The sequence below is a fragment of the Dama dama genome, chromosome 1, assembly GCF_033118175.1.
Source record: "Dama dama isolate Ldn47 chromosome 1, ASM3311817v1, whole genome shotgun sequence".
NCBI lineage: Eukaryota > Metazoa > Chordata > Mammalia > Artiodactyla > Cervidae > Dama > Dama dama.
Genome location: NC_083681.1, coordinates 25,790,521 through 25,813,434, shown reverse-complemented (window position 1 = coordinate 25,813,434; position 22,914 = coordinate 25,790,521). Strand labels below are relative to the sequence as shown.

Genomic DNA, 22,914 nt, shown 5'->3' with positions numbered 1-22,914 from the left:
CATGTTGTCTGCAAACAGTAGATGTTTCACTTCTTTTCCAATGTTTGTGTCTCTTCTTTCTTCTTGACTTTTGGCATTGGTGAGAAACTCTATTACGTTGAATGGAAGTGGTAAGAGCAGCCATCCTTGCCTTTCTTAGTCTTGGTGGGAATGTATTCAGAGTTCAGTTAATTTGAGCTATAGGTTTTTCACAGATGCCTTCCATCAGACTGATGAAGTTTCTTTCTATTCCCAATTTTCTAGCAATTTTTATTTTTATTACAAATGAATATTCAGAGACTTCCCTGGTGGTCCAGTGGTTAATCCATTGCAGGGGAAAGTCCCCTTCCTTCCATTGCAGGGGACATGGGTTTGATCCCTTGTCAGAGAGCTAAGATCCCACATGCCTAAGAGCAACCAAAACAAGATGCAGCCAGAGGAGCCCTTGCACCTGGGCCAAGAGCCCACATGCCACAACAAAGACCCAGGGCTGCCAAAATGTAAGTGAATAAAAGGATGCTGATTTTTGCTAATTGCTTTTTCTCCATCTACTGAGACAATCATAATCCATCTTCTTTATTCTGGTACCGTATTAACAGTTTACATTGGATTACACTGAGGATTTAAAATGTTAAACTTCAGTACTCTTCCACTGAACCCCCCTTTCTCTTTATATATTATCCTTTATGTTTATTACCAGATATGATTTGCTAATGTTTTTGAGGATTTTTGCATTTATCCTTGAGGAATTTTAGTCTTTAGTTTTCTTTTCTTGTAATAAGGGCCACCTTTTTGTGAATAAATAACACAGACATGCCTCAGCCTGTGGGGAGGTATGTTGAGGTTGGTGTGCTTTTTGCTGATTCTCAAATTATACCACTGTACAATTAATCAATCACTCTACTCTGAGATGCATTTTATTTGTTTAAACATTGCTATAAAAACATAGTTGGTATAATGTCTTAGGTGATTTCAATGACTCACCCAATTTACTGAACAGAAGATTTGATAAATCAGGCATAAACCTGTCACTAAACTGGCAAAAGAAAAGATTCATCCAGATAGATGGATAGCTAACTAGCTAGATTAATAGATAGGTGAACATCCTCCCCCATTTCATTATCACTTTCTTATATTTAGATTTCTAAATGTCAAAATGAGGAAATTCACTTATTGGGATGGGGAGAGAAAGTTTTGGGGTCATCTCAGTAATCCATATTTAGAGAAGTATCTAAAACACTGGCATATTCTGGCTGGCAGGTCCTTATTAGTGACAAATCTCGAGTTTCTTTGATTTTTTTTTTTTTTTGACAGTTTTCAGTTTAGTTTTCATTTGAGGACCTCCTTTGAAAGGCCACTATTCTACATCACTATGTTAACTAGGGGGGAAATATGCTTACATCCAGCTAAGAACTAGCAGAAGGATAAAAACAAACAAATTGATGGAAAAGAGACAAGATAAATGTCTCATGTTGTTTCCAGAGGTGAAGACAGTGGGCAGAATATGGCACTAATGTGTTAAAAAACACACATATTTTGACAAAACTGACATGAAATCTTTGAAGAGGTCTGCCTTCTAAGACAAAAAGCAACCTTGTCCTTACTTAGGAGGAACAATTTTGAAATCAGCGATATGGACAAAGATATATGTACAAGGCTATGTTTTGAGAATACAATTATATCAGCAAATTTTCTAGCTGCAGCAGAATTGTTAAATAATTATTGAGCCATATGATAGAGAACAATGCAATCACTGAAAGTCATATTCATGACGTATATGCAATATCATAAGAAGTACCCGTGACAAAAGGTGACCGAATAATCCAGATACACATACATTCAACTGTGGAGGCTCAATGAAAAATAATTGAAAAAAGTTGAAATGAACAACCCTCAGATACTAGATATATGGATAGAATAAATAGTAGAAAGGAATCACCAAATTGGTAATGGAGGTTATCTTCATGTAATAAGAATTTACATGATTTGTTTTTCTACTTAGAAAATTTTCTATACTTTAAATTTTTTTAAACCAGATTATTTTTCTAACAAGAAAAAATAATTTAAAATAGACTTTTTAAGACTTGTTTTGAGACATTTGTCACATATCAAACATGCTGCATGTTGTGTGTGTTCATGCTTAGTCATATCTGACTCTTTGTGGCCCCATGGACTGTATCCCACCTGGCTCATATGTACTTGGGATTTCCCAGGCAAGAATATTGGACTGGGTTGCCATTTCCTCTCTAGGGGATCTTCCCAACCCAGGGATAGAACCTGAGTCTCTTAGGTCTCCTGCACTGGCAGGCGGATTCTTTACCATTAACACCGCCTAGGAAGCCCATCAAACATGCTACAAGAGAATATTTTTGACTCAGCTTTAGAGATACACTTGTGAAACAGCCAGGGATTTAAGATCAAGGGACAGCTGTGTTTCAGTACGGACAACATTCTTGGACTCAGTATTTCGGTGATAGTTCCCACAAACTAAGTTTGGTCTTTGAAGGAAGATTCAAACAGCTACATCCTAATGGCTTGACTGCTCTCATCCTGGCATGTAGGGCTGCCAACTTCCCCACTTCCTGCACTCTGGACACTACAAACTCATTTCCTCAGTAGCTCTGCACTGTCGGTAGCTTTGTTTAAGCAGGAAGTTGTGCGGGAGACCTGTGCCCCTGATAAATACCAGGTACTCTTCTACACACAGGCCAGGCATACTGTAGACAATCAGCTCGTTCTGAAGCCAGGAGATACACACGCTTGATCCTGCTATCTAGACAGCATCTGTAAACAATATCTATACAGTGGTGGGAAAAACACTGGCAACACGGCCAAGGAAGACTGCACTTGAGTATCTGCATGACACTGGGCAAGTCCCTAAATCCCCAGGACCTCACTCAGCTCAGCTACGAGCCAATAAATTGAATGATCTTTTCCATACCTCTGTGACAGAACTGTGACTTTCAAAAAGTATATGTGTGATATTGACAGAAAGAGTCTAAATTTTATATGGAAAGGCAAAACACCCAGAATAGTCAACACAACACTGAAGCAGAACATAGTCAGATGATTGACACTATCTGATTTCAAGACTTCTATAGAACTAAATAATTAAGAGAGTATGGCCCTGGAGAAAGAATAGACAAGTGGGTCGATGGAACAGAATAGATTGACCAGAGATAGACGTGCACAAATAAAGGCAACTGATTTTTGACAAAGGAGCAAACTAAATACTATGGAGAATGGCCATCTTTTCAACAAATGGCCCTGGGACAAAATGAATACTGGCATGCAACGAAAAAAGGAATCCTAACACAGACCTCACAGCCCACGCCAAAATTAACTCTAAATGAATCATAGACCTAACTGTACATTTAAAAGTTATAAAACTATTAGAAAAAAGACATAGGAGACAACCTCAGTGACCTTGAGTTTGTCGACAGTTTTTTAGCTACAACAACAGAAGCAGGATCCATGAAAGAAAAAAAAAAAAAAAAAACAATGTGTTGGGCTTCATTAAAACGAAAATTTCTGCTCTATGAAAGATACTACAATGAAAATGAAAGGATAAGCCTCAGAGAAGGAAATAATATTTGCAAAATGCATAGCCAATAAAAGATTGTCATCCAGATTATACAAATAACTCTTAAAATCCAACAATAAGAAAACAAACCACTCAGTTAAAAATGTGCAAAAGGTCTGAACAGGCACGACACCAAAAAAAAATGTATAAATGGCAAACAGCACATGAAAAGATGCTCAACATCATATGCTATTAGGAAATTGCAAGTTAAAAAGAACACTGAGATATCGTAATCACCCATTGAAATGGCAGAAATCCAAACACTGACAGCAAACGCTGAGAGGATGTGAGCTACCGGAATCTGCATTCATTGCTTGTGGGGGTACAAAATGGCACAGCCACTTTGAAAGACAGTTTGGTGCTTTTTTTTTTTTTTTTTTAAAACAAAACTAAACATACTCTTACTATATTATCCCACAGTTATGCTCCTTAGTATTCACGCAAAGGAGCTGAAAACATAGGTCCACACAAAACCCTGCACACAGATGTTTATAGCAGCTTTATTCATAATTGCCAAAACTTGGAAGCACCCAAGATGTCTTCCAAAGGTGTATAGATAAACAAATTTGTACATAAATAAATATTGTACATCAATAGACAAATATGAGACAGGAAAATATCATTTAAATTTTTTTTCACTTCATTTTTCAAAATTTATTTTTAATTGGAAGATAATTGCTTTACAAGGTTGTATTGGCTTCTGCTATACACCAATGTGAGTCAGCCACAAATACACATATATCCCTTCCCTCCGGAGCCTCCCTCCCACTCACCCCTCTAGGCTGTCACAGAGCTCCAAGCCAAGTTCCCGGTGTTATTATTAAATTAGTATTAGCCAATAGGATATTACTAGATATAGACCATAGAATATTATTCAGTGATGAAAAGAAATGAGCTATCAAGCCACAAAAAGACACGGAGAGACACAGGTGCATATTACTAAGTGAAAGAAGGCATCTGAAAAGGCTACATACTTTGCGATTCTAACTACGTGATATTCTGGTAAAGGCAGAAGTATGGAGACAGTGCAAAGATCAGTGGTCACCAGTGATTAGGAGGGAGGGGTGAACAGGCAGAACACAGAAGAATGTTAAGCCACTGAAACTATTCTGTCTGATACTGTAACGGTGAATACATGCCGTACATTTGTCAAAGTCCATAGACCGTACAAAACAAAAAGTAAACCTTATTGTAAACTTTGCACTTTAATAGCAATGTATCTGGAGAAGGCAATGGCAACCCACTCCAGTACTCTCGCCCGGACAAGCCCAGGGACTGGGGAGCCCGTGGGCTGCCATCTATGGTGTCGCACAGAGTTGGACATGACTGAAGCGACTTAGCAGCAGCAGCAATGTATCAATACTGGCTTGTAACAAATACATCCTAATAATGCAAGGTATTGTAATAAGGAAAACTATGTGGGATGCGGGATGTAGGAAGCTCTATAGGAACTCACTGCAGTTTCGGGTCTATCTTTTGTAACTGAAAAACAAAACTCTTCTAGAAATAAAGTACTAATTTTTAAAAAGTGTATGCAAAAGCCATTAGAAATGGCTTCACTTAGAAAGTAAAGCACTGTCTGAGGCTATTTTGGCTGCAAGTAACAGAAGACCTAATTAAAAGTAGCTTAAACCAGTGTGTATTTTGTATGTCTTTTGATTATTCATGCCTAATAGTAAAAAATGTTGGAGAATACATTCAACTTATACAATGATATGTATCTATTTATAAAGTCTATACATTATCCATACCAAAATATTCTACACATTTTATAAACATATACAAAGGTAGAATTGCTAACAATGTAAATAAAAATATAATAAATATTTTAAAAATAATTATATTTTATTACTAGTATTTTTGGCAGGCACAGTGCTTTATTATTTTTGAAACTTGAAAATATTATTTGGAAATTTGTGAAAAACTCAATGTGGATGTCTCATTTTAAGTTGTTTGTTTTTACATTAGGTTCTGGTGGCTCTCTGTATAGACAACGATCCCTAACAAATGTTCATAACTGGCTGTGCTTTCTAAAGCATGAAAAACTATTCCAGTCCCACATCCAAACTATGAAACTGGGCAATATATTACTGCCGTTCCTGATGAAAACTATTGGTCTTCTAAACCAACCGGAATTTTAGTTTCAATTTTTAGCAAATGGATTCAAAACCTATTGAAATGCTCCATTAAAGAATTTTAGGATGGGTAACTATGTTCTTACTGGTGATAACACCCTGACATAACTTTTTAAAGGTTTAAAAAAACTTTTCATTATTCTTTATTTATTTATCGGCTGCACTGGGTCTTCATTGCTGCTCGGGTTTTTCTCTGCTTGTGGCAAGCAGGGGCGACTCCCTAGCGGTGGTTCGCAGGCTTCTCCGAGCGGCGACTTCTCTTGCCGCAGAGCATGGGCTTGAGGGTGCTTGGGCTTCTGTAGTTGCACCTTGCGGACTCCAGAGCTTGGGCTCGGTAGCTGTAGAACATGAGTTCAGTGGTTCTGCAGCATGTGGGATCTTCCTGGAACAGGAATCGAACCAGTTTCCCTTGCACTGAAAGGCAGATTCTCAACCACTGGACCACCAGGGAAGCCCCACACTGAACGATTTTTATTAACAGAATACATAATAATTTAAACACTTCCAAACACTAATTTTAGAGAATGCTTTCCCAAGATTTTGTACAAGTGCTATTATTTAGAATAATACAATCCTTGAATCCACTTAACAGGGCATGTGTAAATTATAGTATGTCACAGTATTTTGGAAGCAAACAAGCAAACAAAGAAAACGTGGAAGAAATCACCGCTCTACGTTGTGTAACTCCCACTCCTGTCTCCAGGGTCAGTCTGGAGACACAGCGTCTGCCACATGATGGATTGAATAAAGTGACTAATTTCAAACTATCTATTTTAAATACGTTTTTTTGTTTTCATGTGTGTGCTAAAATAGAAATAGATGTTCTGTTATTTTCTTCCATCCATTTTGGAGATGACTAACGCAAATTATAGGGGATTTATTATCTCCAGTAAATTCAGAGAAATTCCAAGATGGTTAGTTCAGTGGTTAAAGGACACCACAAAGACCCAAGTTCTTTTCATTTTAATGCTCTGCTGTCCTCTATATGGTTTTATTTTCTGTCCTTAGTCTGTCCTCTCATGTCTGCAACATATAAACTTCAAGCATCCTATCCTCATCTCATAATATTCAAAGGCAGGGGGAAAAAATAGGTTTCTCCTCATCCACCTCCTTTGAGAAACCCTTCCCAGAAGTGCCTATGCAGATTTCTCATCTCTCATTGGCCATATTACATCAAATATTCATGCCTAAACCAATCTCCTTTAAGGAAGTTGAGATCATGGACTAATTAGGGTTCATCTTCTGAGTTCAGCAGGAACCACCCAAAGTAAATAATTCTGCTAGCAAAAAAGAATGAAGAGGATACTTTTGAGTAAGGAACCAACTATGACCATCACAACGATGTAGATAGGATATTTTCACAAAAATAATGCACATGTTTACAAAAGGGAATAGCGCTAAGATATTGAAGGAAAACTCTTGCTCAGTCTTGCGTGAAATCATGAAATCTTTCTTTCTTTTTTCTCATGAAATACATCTACCATGTGAAATGGATGGTTATTTCAAGAATAAGCATTTTCAAGGAAGACTTTCCAAACACTGTCAAATTACTTTGAAAACTCATAATATTGCCTTGAAATTAAGTATTATGCTTCCCACATGTCACCAAACAAAACCCTACTAGTGAATTCTGCCTTATTTTTTTTGTTGTTGATAATCTCTTGCTGCCAAAGGGAAAAAAATGTTTAAATAGAAAATGCTCATATCAGTTACAAAAGGAAAATTTCTTTTCCAAAATTGTGGTCCATGTCGAGGCCACCTCAAACTGGGGATAGTCATCCTCAAAAAGTGATCTCTGACATCATTTTGAGATGTCCTGACAAAAATCTCAGATCCAATGAAAGCCAACAGTATGTTTCCTGAGGAAAATGAAACACAAAATAAAAGCCCCTCAAGCACAGGGATCTTCAGTTTTCCATAATCATATCAGCAGTGCCTACAGTAGTGTCTGATACATAAAGCAGCTCAGCAAATACTTGCTACATGAATGGATGCGTGAATATAAACAGAACAAAATTGTTTATAATATAAGCAGCATTAATCCAGTCAATTAATATTTCATCAGTATCGGAATAATGACGTTAGCTTTTAAGAAAGACAATTGAAGAGTAAGGTGTCAGTGTCCATCTGGTACATTCCAAAGGAGAGTGACCATGTCTGGTGGGCACAAATATTCCTGTCACTCTTCTTTCTGCAGAGTGGGAATGGCCTCAGTAGGCCTTCATGATCTGAATGAAATCCCTTAAGATCATCCAAACCATAAACTCTGATTATCTGCCCATGGAGTAGTCTTTTAACTATGGATATGGGTGTCCAGGTACTCAGTACTATGAGTGGGGAAATTAGTCACTTTGAGGCATGTGTGCTCAGTCATGTCTGACTCTTTTCAACCCCATGGACTGTAGCCCACCAGGCTCCTCTGTCTAAGGAATTTTCCAGGCAAGAGTACTGGAATGGGATACCATTTCCAGCTCCATGGGATCTTCTCGACCCAAGGATCAAACCCATGTCTGTTGCATTGCAGGCAGACTCTTTACCACTGTGCCACCTGGGAAGTTACAGAATAGTCACCACTGTAAGTCAACGTCAGTATTCTGTGATATATAAGAAAGATGGTGTGAATGCCTAAATCTCTAATTTTCAGGAGAGGGCCAGAAAAGTCCTGCCTGAGGTGCCAGTTAAGAAAAGGACTATCATGCTCAGGGTCCTGGACTTGCTGGGCTCTCAGAATCCTCTTGTTCTCAGAACTATTCCATGCAGATGGGACTTCTCTGGTTGTCCAGTGGCTAAGGCTCTATATTCCCAATGCAGGGGGCCCGGGTTTGATCCCTGGTCATGACTGAGATGACTTAGCAGCAGCAGCAGCAGGGAACTAGATCCCACATGCTGCAACTAAAAGATCCTGCATGCTTCAGCGAAGACCCTGTGCAGCCAAATAAATTTACATATATATAAATATATATATATTTTTTAATTTCATTGAGAAAAATGTAAAAACTCTGAAATTTTAAAATGTTTGCTCTTTGGAAGAAAAGCTATGACCAACCTAGACACCATATTAAAAAGCAGAGACATTACTATGCCAACAAAGTCTGTCTAGTGAAAGCTATGGTTTTTCCAGTGGTCATGTGTGGAAGTGAGGGTTGAACCATAAAGAAAGCTAAGCACCAAAGAACTGATGCTTTTGAACTGTGGTGTTGGAGAAGACTCTTGAGAGTCCCTTTGACTGCAAGGAGATCAAACCAGTCAATCCTAAAGGAAATCAGTCCTGAATATTCATTGGAAGGACTGATTCTGAAGCCAAAGCTCCAATATGTTGGCCACCTGATGTGAAGAGCTGACTCATTAGAAAAGACCCTGATGCTGGGCAAGCTTGAAGGCAGGAGGAGAAGGAGATGACAGAGGATGAACTGGTTGGGTGGCATTGCCAACTCCATGTACATGGATTTGAGCAAGCTTCAGGAGTTGGTGATGGACAGGAAAGCCTGGCGTGCTGCAGTCCATGGGGTCGCAAAGAATTGAACATGACTGAGTGACTGAACTGAACTATACATATACTGCAGAGGTGAGCTTTCCAGCACAGCTGCCAAAGGCCGCAGCCCCCAGTCAGTGGCTCCGGTTACCTGGCCCCATCCCTGAGTAAGCCTCTGGGTCACATACAAACTCAGCTCTCAGATGTGGGGCCCTCAGACCAACTGAAGTCCTGAAGTCCTAAGCAGCCAATTGATAGGATGTTGCTATATCTCAAACATGAAACAACCCATTTCTTCACTTTCCCCCCAAAATAGGTCATAGGTTCTGGCTACAAATAATAAGATTTGTAGCTGGAAGAGAAGGATAGGAAATTGTTCTAAAATCCCTTAAAATGGTTTGGGAGTGAAGATTATCCAGAAGGCCTCCGTAATGATGTGAGGAGCAGAATCAGAGAGTGCAGTGGGCACTCACTTCCGCTAATCGTCTAGTTACGGTGGCACCTGCCCACCAAAGTGACTTTCTCCACTGTGCCCTGTTTATCAGGTACAGGGACTCCAGAACACCCAGATCCTCACTGCCTCCATGTAGGTGTGGCTCTGGGGTGGATATATGTAATAAATATCCGCAGCCTCTCAGAACTCTCCTGGGAAGACACCCAAGGCTTCTTCCTGTGTGGGTTGCAACCCAAGGGACCCTATGAATGTAATATCCCGACTCTGGAGGTTTAGAATGGGAAAGTCTGGAATGGAGTCTGAACCATTGTCCTTGAGGGAATCAGAATAGCAGCAAGTTGGGGAAAAGTGATGATAAGCTTGGATCATTGCTGTGAAAAGCACTGAGGGATGTTTGCAACTTAACTTCATTGGTTGCCCAAGGCATGGAATATGGATGTGCTTATCCCACTTATAGATTCCAGTCTGGTTAAACATTCTCAAACACCCTCTGCCTGGCAAGGTTTGAACATCGCCAGGCTCAACTAGCCAGTGCTTGAGATGCACTGTGAGGTGTTCCTGATCCCCAGGATCACTCTTTGGGTAAAGCCCTCTCCAATGCACCGGGTGATGGAGCTAGAGCTGACTCCGGCAGGAATATAGTTCTATTCTCCTGCATCCATCTCGGACTGTAGAGACCAGCTGAGGTATGAAGAGTGGCATATGCTTAGGCCAAACATTGCAGGAATGGTTGACTAATCAGGGTGAGACTTCACAGATGGGGATAACTGGCAATTAAATAGATCAGAAAAAGGATGGTCCTAGAGAATGTCTCCAATAGTGTTGGCAGTTGGATACTTATGCTTACTGATCAGCTCCTCCAGAGCCTGGTCAACTCCAGATAAATTGATTATATGTATTTTGTGAATATTTAGAACTAGGAGCATACCTGGATTACTTCCTATATTTTGTGAATATCTAGAACCAGAACCATACCTGGATTACTTCCTGTGACACCATCAACATCCTGCCCTTTGAAAATCCTCCTGTATACTTAGTGGCATTCTTGGTTAGCAACATTGATATTTCCTATTTTCTTCCTGAAAAATTCTGAAATTTCCTTTGATATCTTAGAACAATATTTTAAGGATGTTATCTCTGCCAATCTTATATTTATTATTAAGTGGTGCTTGAAAATTGACCCTGAGAGAAAGAAGAAAATCAGCAGGGAAACCACGAGGCATAGACCCGTGAGAGCAGGAAATAATCAGGAAGCACAGCTGAGAAATTCTCCAAGAGCAAAGATAAAAATACACATAATATCTTAAAGCTAATAACCCAAGAGGGTAGCTGCAAGAACAGCTTCATGCAAACTTTAAAATGTATCAAGAAGTAATAGGGGTGTTGCGTGAAGGATGGTTACAAGCAAAATTGCAAATTGAAGGCTTGGGCATATAATTGGCTATACTAATAAGAAGAGGAAGTAGAGGGGAGATTGTAGTTAGACATTTTGATAACTTGAAGAAATGATACTCTATGGGCTTCAAGAGCATTGCCTAGCAAAGGCAGTTGATTTCTACTATCAGTTAATTAAAAGTTAGAAGTGAGTGTAACTGTCGCTGCACTGCGCTTACACCCAAGTACAAATGCCTTAGGATTGAATTAGAATAGTGAATAAGCATTACCTGGAGGGCTTATTAAAACATAGATTACTCCCCGAGTTTCTATTCCATAGGTGTGGAACGGGTCCTGAAAATTCACATTTCTAACAAGTTCCTAGGTGATATGATGCTGCTGGTCTTAGGACCACTCATTGAGAATGACTGATTTAGAAGAACGGCAAAAAGGCTGTAACAATTCTGCTCATGATGTACACCCTCACATGCCACAAAAGTGAGGAATTTTTCATTCTATGTACGTAACATCAGAATTAAAAATCATGTTATAAGAAATGAAATAGAATGCTTTTTCTAAGTATAAGTTATTTTTTTATGAAAGGAGATTGTTTCTTTTTATGATCTAAATCATGGAAGAAATTCAAAGGAAAAAATATTGATGAATAGAATTACGTATATAAAAATGTAAAACTGATGTAAGGGAATGCTTCAAATTTAAAGCAAAAAGAGAGGTAACGGAATAGGAAAAATGTTTGCTATAAAAGTTTCTCATAAATATGGCTGCATATTTAAAGTTTAAAATATTGAGTCATTCAAACAAGGTTCCCAGTGGAGACGAAGTCTGGGACACACATAGGCAGTATGTACATCAGGAATGCCAACATAAACCAACATCTCAAAAGTAATTAAGGAAATCCAAATGAAAACAATTATAAGGGACCGTTTAACACATATTAGATAACAGTATAAGGATAAATGATAACATTTAGTACCTGGGAGACTAGTGGGAAATGGTTGCTGGCAGAAGTGTAAATTGGTTGTTTTTTTTTTTTTTCAATAAGAGCCATAAAAACGAAGATAGCAGAAAATGGATCCCCTATAAGTAATTCATTAGAGCAAGCCTATAATTATAAAAATATTCATGGCAGAATTATTTATAATTGCTAACAAGTGAGATTACCAAAATACTCAATAGTAGTAGGGAATAGAAGAATAAAGTTATATTAACCCATTATTCAATCATTAGAAGTGAAATGCACAGAGTCTGCAGACTGAGGGAAGTGTATGCTGCACTGAAATGTAACAGGATTTTCCTGGTGGCCCAGCAGTTAAGCATCCGCCTGCCAGTGCAGGGGACACAGGTTCAAACCCCAGTCCAGGAAGATTCCACATGCTGTGAGGCAACGAAGCCCATGTGCCCCAACTATTGAGCCTGCGCTCTAGAGCCGGAGAGATGCAACTACGGAAGCCCACGCACCCTAGAGCCTGTGGTCCACAACGGGAGAAGCCACCACAATAAGACGCCTGGGCACAGCAACTGGAGAAAGCCCAAGTGCAGCAACAAAGACCCAGTGCGGCCAAAAATGATTTTTTTTTTTAATGTAAGAGAAAAAAAGCATTGGATTTGGAATCAAGAAGCCTAATATGGTGCCCTTTGGCTAAGGATAAAAATCTTCTAAATTGTTGGTCTTTTATCAATGCAGTTTTTCTCAAACCCAGCAGTTTTCAACATTTTGACCACTATCAGAATTAAGAAATTTTACATCCTGATTCACTATCCACCCCTCCCTCCCTTCTTGTTGTTCAGTTGCTAAGTCGTGTCCGAGTCTTCGACCCCATGAACTGCAGCACACCTCCTTTACTGTGGTTAAAACGGTGATCTATTCTAGTCTGTCCTATTCTGCATTTCACCCCTTTCCACCCCCATTTTAAAATTCTGGTCACTGAATTGCTGTAAAACCCACAGTCTATCACAACCAGCAGTTTACAAAACATCAGGCTGATCTATAGGTGTACTCAAAGCTTACTGCCTCTTTTTTCCCCACCCTTCCTTTCAACACCCCCACCCTCCCCCAAACACACATACACAATACACCTAAAGGAAGCTCCAATAAAGATCATGGCCAGAATGTAGCCAAACATGGCAGTAATATAGTAGGAATGAAACTTTTATACCCCATTAGATATTGGGCTTTGCCGGTGGCTCAGTGGTAAAGAATCCGCCTGCCAATGCAGGAGAGCCGGGTTTGATCCCTGAGTGGGGAAGATCCCCTGAAGAAAGAAATGGCAACCCACTCCAGTATTCTTGCCTGGAAATCTCATAGAGGAGCCTGGTGGGCCTTAGTCCATGTGGTCACGTGACTTAGCGACTACACAAGGTCTTCATATATGTCAGGAGGTAGAGTGATTTTTAGTGCAACTAAACTGGATAACTTGCTTCTCAGATGGTGTTAACAGCTATCTTGAACCTCTCTTAGGCCATTTCTTTTTTCCCTATAGCTCAAAACCCAGGAACCACATGATGCACGTACAGATAGTCACATGGACCAAATGCATCCATTTCTACTGGTTCAGTTGCAATAGGACAGGCCTGATGATATTTTCTGATTAAACAAGAATCCGGCTGTTCATCCAGCTTCTATTCAGAGTAAAGTCTGTGCAGATCTAGCCTGGCTCAGAAGCCCCAGTTCACAGTGTTGAACACTTTTTCTGTCTTCTATGACTTAAGCTTTCCAAAACAGAGGTTCTGAAATTTTAATATGCTTAAGAATTATCCAGATATTTGTTAAAGTTGCAAATGCTATGTCTCATCACTGGAGAGGCTGATTCAGAGATGTGGTACAGTCCTGGAAGTTACATTTTAAACAGACACCCCAGGTGCTTTCTCCATATCTAGAGAAACCCTTCTGTGGGTCCTATTGCCAGGATGAAGGGCCGGCTGAGATTTGAGTATGAGTGGTCTTGGCCACAGCTTTCTATCACGGATATGCAACAAACCTGTTTTCTCTCTGCAAAATATAGGAAATATGGCTTCCCAGGTGGCACTAGTGGTAAAGAACCCGCCTGCCAATGAAGGAGACATAAAAGAGGCAGGTTTGATCCCTGGATGGGGAAGATCCCCTGGAGGAGGACATCACAATCCATTCTAGTATTCTTGCCTGGAGAATCCCATGTACAGAGGAGCTTGCAACGATACAGTCCATGGGGTCAAAAGGAGACACCACTGAAATGATTTAGCACTCATGCATACCCTATCTATAGGCCTTTTCCATTTATTCTTGTATGATCTGTCTATAAATAATATTAAATGGAAGAACAAATAATTCTCTGGATATTATTTCCAACTTGGTTAAACTATATGAATGATAGATAGCTGACCAATCAAATGTGTGACTCCTTCTTCCTTTGGGAGGGGCTAGTACAGAGGAAGAAAGAGAAGCCAACAGAGGTAGGCACGGGGTGGAAGTTCCCAATTTTATGTGGTGAGTGAGTGAGTGAAGTCGCTCAGTCATGTCCGACTCTTTGCAACCCCATGGACTGTAGCCTACCAAGCTCCCCCATCCATGGGATTTTCCAGACAAAAGTACTGGAATGGGTTGCCATTTCCTTCTCCAGGGGATCTTCCCGACCAAGGGATCAAACCTGGGTCTTCTGCATTGTAGGAAGACGCCTTACCCTCTGAGCCACTATGCGGTAGGACTAAAATACAGGACAAAGAGCAGAGACGTTTTGTCCTGAAATCCTCAACAGAAAATAAGCAAAGAGTTTACTAGGATCCTGTTATCCTCATTTTACAAATGAAGAAAAAAGTTCATTGATTGAGTTATTACCATAAAACTGGTGAATACTCGTATTGATCTGTTGCTGCTTCTTTCGTGGTTAGTGATGATAGTGTGAAGGTGGCTGACATCCTGAATCTCCATGCCATACTTCCATGCTTGACCATACTACTTGCCTGGGTGCTCAGTCATGTCTGACTGTTTGCGAGTCCATGGACTGTAGTAGCCCGCCAGGCTCCTCTGTCCATGGAATTTTCCAGGCAAGAATTCTGGAGCAGGTTGCCATTTCCTACACCACAGAGATCTTCCTGACCCAGGGATCAAACCTGCGTCTCTTGAGTCACCTGCATTGGCAGGCAGATTCTTTATCACTGAACCAACTGGGAACCAGCTGCCTACCCACTCTACTCTACATGACGCCCTAAGCACGTGCAGACAGGAATTCGGGCCAAGGCACAGTGCTCCTAAGGAGGGCTTCTAACCAGGTGGGCTGGGAGGACACAGGTCAGTGGTTTGGTCTCTCCAAACCCTGGGCTAGACTGGAGGCTGGCTTACTTTGGGCTTCCTTTCCTGGGGGCCGCATTCCTGTCCTGACTGAGCCCCCAAATTCTTTTGCCTCCAAGCTCAGAGAAGGGAGTGAAGATGTTTCTTTCCTGAAGAAATGTGCTGTTTGGGAACACGTGCCATCCAGTCCCTCTGACTCAGTACCCTGATTTTATCTGGGTGTCCATCTCCCCCTTCGAGAGCTCACGTCCATGCAGGGAAGCTGACCACACGATTCCAGGGACCGGCCTCGGCAGACTGAAGGTCTCACTGCTCCCCCATCACCATGACTGGTCCAGGGATGACCTAATTAGAGTCAGTCAAAACAAAGACACATTTTCTAAAGGATTCTGGAGAAAATGGCTTCACTCTTCTTTTGAAACTACCCAAAGAATCCTTTTTTTTTTTCTTTTGGATTTGAACAAGAAAATCCTTAACCCTCAAAGCTACTTAGAGCCATCTCGTGGCCACTCAGGGAAATACAGGTAGAGGAAGGCAAAGAGGAGAAAAAAGTGCCGCGGGCTCCTCCGTGTTAACATGAGTTGCTGTGGTTAAAGCCTTAACTGAAGCCTGGTGTTTACAGGCTTTTTAGCATGTGAATCAATATATGCCCTTTAATGTTTAAGCCAACTTGAGATGCATTTTCAGCAATTTCAGGTTTATAATTAACATGAACCACAACACACAAGCAGAAGTTAAGGAGACCTACTCCACTGTTTCCCCCTAGTCCTGCTAAAGTGTTCCAAGGGTAAGGTGATCACCAGAGGAGGAAGTCAGATTTTCCTGTATTAGTCAGCTGGGAGGCAAGAGAGAACCAAGCTTATGAAAACAGAAAGACCTTTAATAACATCTCTCCAACTCACATGTCCACTACAATAGGGTAAGGAAAGGGCTTGGTGTGTAAACTCATGACAAAGTCAGAAACTGTTATTGTTAGTAGCAGTATTAGTAACCTTGTAACACCTCTCACTGGATGTTCTATCCCCTCATATGGTGGTTCCATTGTGTGTTTTTGCAGATTCCATTTTAAGCTAGTGATGGTGCTTGGGGGGAAAGGACAAACCTTCAACTACTTTCATAAGAAGTTGTGGTACATATACACAATGGAATATTACTCAGGTATAAAAAAAGAATGCATTTGAGTCAGTTCTAATGAGGTGGATGAAACTGGAGCTTATTATACAGAGTCAAGCCAGGAAGAGAAACACCAATAAAGTGTATTAATGCATATATATGGAATTTAGAAAGATGGTAAAAACGATCCTATATGCAAGAGGGCAAAAGAGACACAGATGTAAAGAGCAGACTTTTGGACTCTGTGGGAGAAGGTGAGGGTGGGATGATTTAAGGGAATATCACTGAAATGTATAGTCAGTTCAGTTCAGTCGCTCAGTCGTGTCCGACTCTTCGCGACCCCATGAATCGCAGCACACCAGGCCTCCCTGTCCATCACCAACTCCCAGAGTCTGCCCAAACCCATGTCCATCGAGTCGGTGATGCCATCCAGCCATCTCATCCTCTGTCGCCCCCTTCTCCTCCTGCCCCCAATCCCTCCCAGCATCAGGGTCTTTTCCAGTGAGTCAACTCTTTGCATGAGGTGGCCAAAGTACTGGAGTTTCAGCTTCAGCATCAGTCCTTCCAATGAATACCCAGGACTGATCTCCTTTAGGATGGACTGGTTGGATCTCCTTGCAGTCCAAGGGACTCTCAAGAGTCTTCTCTAACACCATAGTTCAAAAGAATCAATTCTTCAGTGCTCAGCTTTCTTCACAGTGAAACTCTCACATCCATACATGACCACTGGAAGAACCATAGCCTTCACTAGACGGACCTTTCCATGTGTAAAATAGGTGACCAGTGCAGTTTCAATGCAGGAAGCAGGGCACCCAAAGTCGGTGCTCTGGGACAACCTAGAGGGGTGGGGTGGGGAGGGGATTCAGGATGGGGGGACACATGTGCACCTGTGGCTGATCCATGGCAATGCGTGGTGAAAACAACCACGCTATGACAATTATCCTACAATTAAAATAAAGAAATAAAAGAAATAAAGCTGAATAACATTAAAAAAAAAAAAAAAACATGATCAGTAGACCCCACTGATACTTTGGTTTCTTCACAAACAAGGACAGTCACAAAAGATACAGAACTCTGCCATAAGAGCATGTGTCATCCCAGAAACTGCTCATTTTTTTTAATCTTTGAAGATGAAACTAATGTGGAATGCCTTATACTAGGAATTTTCAAATTTCAAAACCAATGCCTCTTCAACTTGCTTTGAAACAGAAGTAGCCACCCCAAACCTGCTGGACATGGGAAGGAGGTGACAGGAGTAATAAACATCCCAGTGATCCTTTGAAACGTAGGTCTGGGGCCTCTCCCTTGATAATCAGTGATTTTTCTTACTCTAATGAAACCCAGATGCTTCCAATAAAAAGAATGGCTGGTGTTCAAGTCATTTGCTAATTCTGCCTAGAGGTAGAGGAAAAAAAAAATGCTGTGCCCCACATCATTAATTTTAAATATCCTATTTTGTTTTATTTTCAGAATGAAATGGTATGGAACAGTGTAATGAGCAATAGAAATATGGAACCAAGAAGCAATTATATCTTCAAAGGAGCAAAATGAGAGCAAATAAAAGGCCTTGCCCAAGTTAGCACACAAACAGACAGATTAGAACATCATTTTCAGAGTCCAAATACATGCCTTTTGGTTATGTCTGTAAATTATCTTCCACAAACATCATGTTATATCAATGGAGACTCACTTCTGAGTTACAGTAACAAACTGGGTTTCTTAAGAGGCCCTGAAACCCCTCAAATTCAAGTTCACTAATCTATAGCCATTGTGCCAGGCACTGAACAGCAAGACAAATAGGGCATAATCTTTACCTTCAAAGTGCTTACAGTCTTGTTAAGAAGATGGGCGCTGTACATAAATGGTCATAATAAAATGTGTTCTGGGTAACAGATTATATATAATGTGGAGGGAATATAATGTGAAGAGGGAACATTTCATTCTGTTTGAGAAGATAGAGGAAGTCTTTATAAAAAGATAGGCAGGAGTTGAAAAAAAAAAAAAAAGATAGGCAGGAGTTGAAGCAATGCAGTACAAGCAAAACTGGGCCAGCAAGAAGGTGTGGAGGCCAGGTGTTCAATTCAGCGAGAAAGGTGCCAAGAGCATCCTCTGGGTGGAAGGGAATCAGAATCCGTCTCCTGCCTGAAGCCTGGGGCCAAGTCAAATGTACCTACCAGTGAAATGAGACTAAGATAGTACAACTAAGTCTTTAGAGCCGTTCTGTTTGGAGTGACAGGAAAGACAGAGTGCCTGAAGAACTATGGATTGAGGTTCGTAACATTGTACAAGAGGCAGTGATCAAGACCATCCCCAAGAAAAAGAAATGCAAAAAGGCAAAATGGCTGTCTGAGGAGGCCTTACAAATAACCAAGAAGAGAAGAAAAGCAAAAGGCAAAGGAGAAAAGGAAAGATATTCCCATCTGAATGCAGAGTTCCAAAGAAGAGCAAGGAGAGATAAGAAAGCCTTCCTCATTGATGAATGCAAAGAAATAGAGGAAAACAATAGAATGGGAAAGGCTAGAGATCTCTTCAAGAAAGTTAGAGATACCAAGGGAACATTTCATGCAAAGATGGGCACAATAAAGGACAGAAACAGTAAGGATCTAGCAGAAGCAGAAGATATTAAGAAGAGGTGGCAAGAATACACAGAACTATACAAAAAAGATCTGCATGACTCAGATAAGCACTGAGGGTGTTCGAAGGACTGAAGCTGAAGCTGTGCTTTGGCCACCTGATGCAAAGAGCAGACTCACTGGAAAAAAAAACAACACAAACCCTATTGCTGGGAAAGATTGAAAGCAAAAGGAGAAGGCAGTGGCAGAGGATGAGATGGTTAGACAGCATCACCAACTCAGTGGACATGAATCTGAACAAACTCTGGGAGATGGTGAAGGACAGGGGAGGCTGGCGTGCTGCAGTCTATGGGTCACAAAGAGTCAGACACAGCTTAGTGACTGAACAACATCATCATAAGACAGCAAGATACATTAAAATGGTTGTTAAGAATCAAGCAAGGTCAGAGCGAAGGAAACATGTGGGCAAGTAGCTAAAGGTAATACTAGAACCGAAGTCCGGAGCCAGCTTCTGAACTAATCCATTTGCAAAATAGCTTGAAACCTTAGAAGTCACATGATCAGTGGCTGATTTTAGGAATGGTAGAAGGTTTTTCTACATCGAAGTCCCTGCTCCACTCACCTATCTGAGCACAGCTCAGAGGAGCCAAGGGTTTTAAGTGGAACAAAACACTTTGCATACCTCCCCCACCAACACACATTTTAGGGAAGAACCAGCTTAGTCAGATAACACCGTGGCTGCGACCCATTCCACTTGTTTGTGATATATCACCTTCCTCACCACCTCAGAACTTTTCTTTCTGTTGCCCTACCCCAAGGCTTTTATTGTGACTTGGGCAAAACTGAAGCCCAGAAAATGGAGCAGATTATGGGGCTAAAGAGCGAAGACTATCCAGGAGGCCGTGTTACCGAGTCCAGGCTCACTCTGCTCACCACACAACAGGCCAATAAATCAACACAACAACACAACAGGCCAATAAATCAACAGACGACGTGTTGAGGCAAGGAATACTCACTTCATTGGGGTAGCTGGCAGATCGAGATGATAGTAGACTCGTGTCTCCAAAAAGCCTTCTTTTGAGGTCCAGATGCCAGTTTCTTTTATAGAACAGAGAGGGAAAGGAGGTGAGGAAGTGAAGTAAAAAGGTTATTTATCTTGCAAAATAGGATGTTTCAATTTCTTCTTTTCTGCAGCCAATCACAGGCGCGCTGGGTCAGATTGTCTCCCTGCAAGCTGAACAAAGCCACTTTGGTTTAACAATTCAGCCAGAGGGGCAGGGTTCCCTGAGGCAGACCAATATGTATGATTATGAATGAAAAGCAAAGGTTCAAGGCAAAGAAACACAGCCACCATGGAGTCACTTGGCTCCTCCCTGTTACAGCAGGAAAAGCTATCCCCACAGAGGGGTGGCTGGGCCAGGAGGCCTGAGAGCCAGCCGCTGGGGGCAGAAAAGTTTGGGAAGATAAAGGGAGAGAGAGGAGAAAATATGCTGTCATGAGGAATGGGACTGCAGGAGGAGATTCGAAAGGAGAATTCTTTGGAAGGCTTTCTCCATGCGGTACTGTATAACACACAGCTGCTTCAGGACACCTCTGAACACACGTGTTACTTGTCAATTCTTTTGGAGTCAGATTGGCTGTTTTGTTTTGTTTTTTGTTTTTGCTTTTGTTTTCCATGTTAAGACAATATTGGAGGCTGGTCGCCCTCGCACACTTTATTTTGGTTAAGCACTCATGTATTTTTTCCTAATCGTGAAAGCCTCGAGGGTCCAGCACTGATAACAGTAAAAGGAAGCTGCATGGGAAACAATGAAGGCTTGGGGAGCAGTAGGTCAGGAGTAGGCAGTATCTGGAGAAGGAAGAGAGTGGCATGGTGTGGGTTAAAGGAGACAGATTTCACCCACTTCTTCATTTGGACCAGATCCTCTCTCCTACAAAAGATCACAAGTCCACAGGCCAAGGCCCTGGAGAAACTAGATTAGACCTAGACAGTCTAAGCTAAGATCAAGGGAGAAGTCATTAAAGATGGAAATGTCACCACCCAGTGGGGTGATCCTGACCCTATCCTCAGATGCCCCCACCAGAAGGCGGGAGGGAGAGGAGTGATGTTCCTCCAGAGGGCGGGCTCCTTGAGAAGTGCTGGGGGTGGGGAGCAGGTTGGTTCTTCTCCAAGAGGAAGTCATCAGAGCAGTGGCAGGAGACCTGGAGCCACGGAGGAAGAGGCTGGGTGCAGCCAGCACTTTCTTCGTCTTGCAGGCTGGGACAGGGAGTGGGGATGGAGGTGGAGACCAGGTGTTCCCTCAGGCGGAAGGAGAATTTGTGCACAGCAGCGGCCGCAGCTTTATGCTTTCTTTAGCGAGTTTGGCCTTTCTGTCCCTGGAAAGCTTCCTGGAATTGCTCTGAAGTATGGAAATTGCTCTCACTGGAGCCACTTCAGAGCCTTCTTCCAGTCACGGAGCGTCTAAGCTGGCTCCCGCGACCACTGAGAGGACTCGCTGGAGGCCCGCCAGTGGCAGCAGCGTGCATTGAGAGCGGAGCGAGTCAGAACCTGCAGGCCGCAGACAGGGCTTTGAGTGTTAGTTCCCCTTCCAGAAGGAAGGAGTTATGGACGGCTCTGTACCTGATGTGGTATTTCTTCTCATACTCGCTTATTCCCTGAGCCATTTCCTCAAGGCCCAGCAGCCTGGGAACACTGTCAGCCAGGTAACGGCCAACAACTTGATAGCGAGGACTCTGGTCTGGTCTGAGTAGCCACTTCTGACCCCAGAGAACATGAGAGGCGACGCCTAAGGTTTCTGCCCTACACATAGCCTTCTAGACCCTGGGTGGTGGGTGGGAGAAGTACCACCTTACCACTTCTGACATAAGCAGGTACCAGGCTGCTGCCCTAAAGACCCTCATACTCCAAGGTCATGTGCCCTCTGAGCCCCAAACTTTGCCTCTGGGTACCTGCCTTGTCATGCTAGTGCTGCCAAGTCCCTAGCAAGGCCCGGAAACACCCATGCCCCTGCCTCCAGGCAAATAGGTCCAAGCTGGACAATTCACCCATAGGCAGAAACCTGTCCTTCTAGATGACGGGCTTGGCCATTTGCCTCCTCAAACTGAAACTCTTCACCCTGTGGGGCTCCTGGGCGCAAAAGACTTTCTGTGCCCGCCATTTCTTGATTTCAGGAAACATAGGCAGTCACCTACATATAAATGAGTTCTGTTCTAAGAGCACGTTCGTAAGTCCAATTTGTTCATTAAGTCCTACAAAGTTAGCCTAGGTACCCAACTAACCCAATCAGCTATATGGTATTGTACTGTAAGAGGTTTATAATACTCTTCACACAAATAATACACAAAAAACAAACACAAAAATAAACATTTTAAATCTTACAGTACAGTATCTTGAAAAGTACGGTAGTATAGTACAACAGCTTCATACAGGGGTTGATATCAGTACCAGCTACACCCCCACTGCCTTTACACTTGCTTCAGGATACCGTGGGCTTGAAATAAAGATACTCTACAGTACTGTACCGTAAAGTACACAAAAGCATAACCACCAGTAGACAATACATGAATGTGACGATATTTGCCTGACACGTGACTGGACATGTGAACGCATGTTCGCATCTTTGAAAGTTCGCAACTTGAAGGCTTATAGGTAGAGTACTTACTGTGAGCTTCACTCAGCCTCTGTGACCTTCCTTGAGTTCCAACTGGCAGATCTAAAGAGCTGCTATTAGAGAAGGGAGGGGACCTGGAGAGAGGGGAGGAACAGTCAAGAAACAATAGTGCAGCTTTAGGTCAGAGCCCTGGTTCCCCTTCAAGGGATACATATAACAATTTGTTTAAGCTATTTTACAGGTAGTGAACCCCCACCAGGTGGGAGAAATTAACAGTATGCTGTCCACGAGCAGGTGGACTGCAGACTGGTTGGAATCAGAAGGTTGATGATGCT

At 41.8% G+C, this 22,914-nt stretch overlaps 1 long non-coding RNA gene across 1 annotated transcript in view; it reads right to left on the bottom strand.

Moving 5' to 3' along the window:
• LOC133045718 (uncharacterized) overlaps positions 1-20,093 on the bottom strand; it is a 33,413-nt gene extending 13,320 nt beyond the window's left edge. Inside the window, exon 1 of the long non-coding RNA XR_009690327.1 lies at positions 19,985-20,093. This is a non-coding gene — a long non-coding RNA (uncharacterized LOC133045718). The remainder of the gene's footprint in view (positions 1-19,984) is intronic.
• Between the last annotated feature and the right edge of the window lie 2,821 nt (positions 20,094-22,914).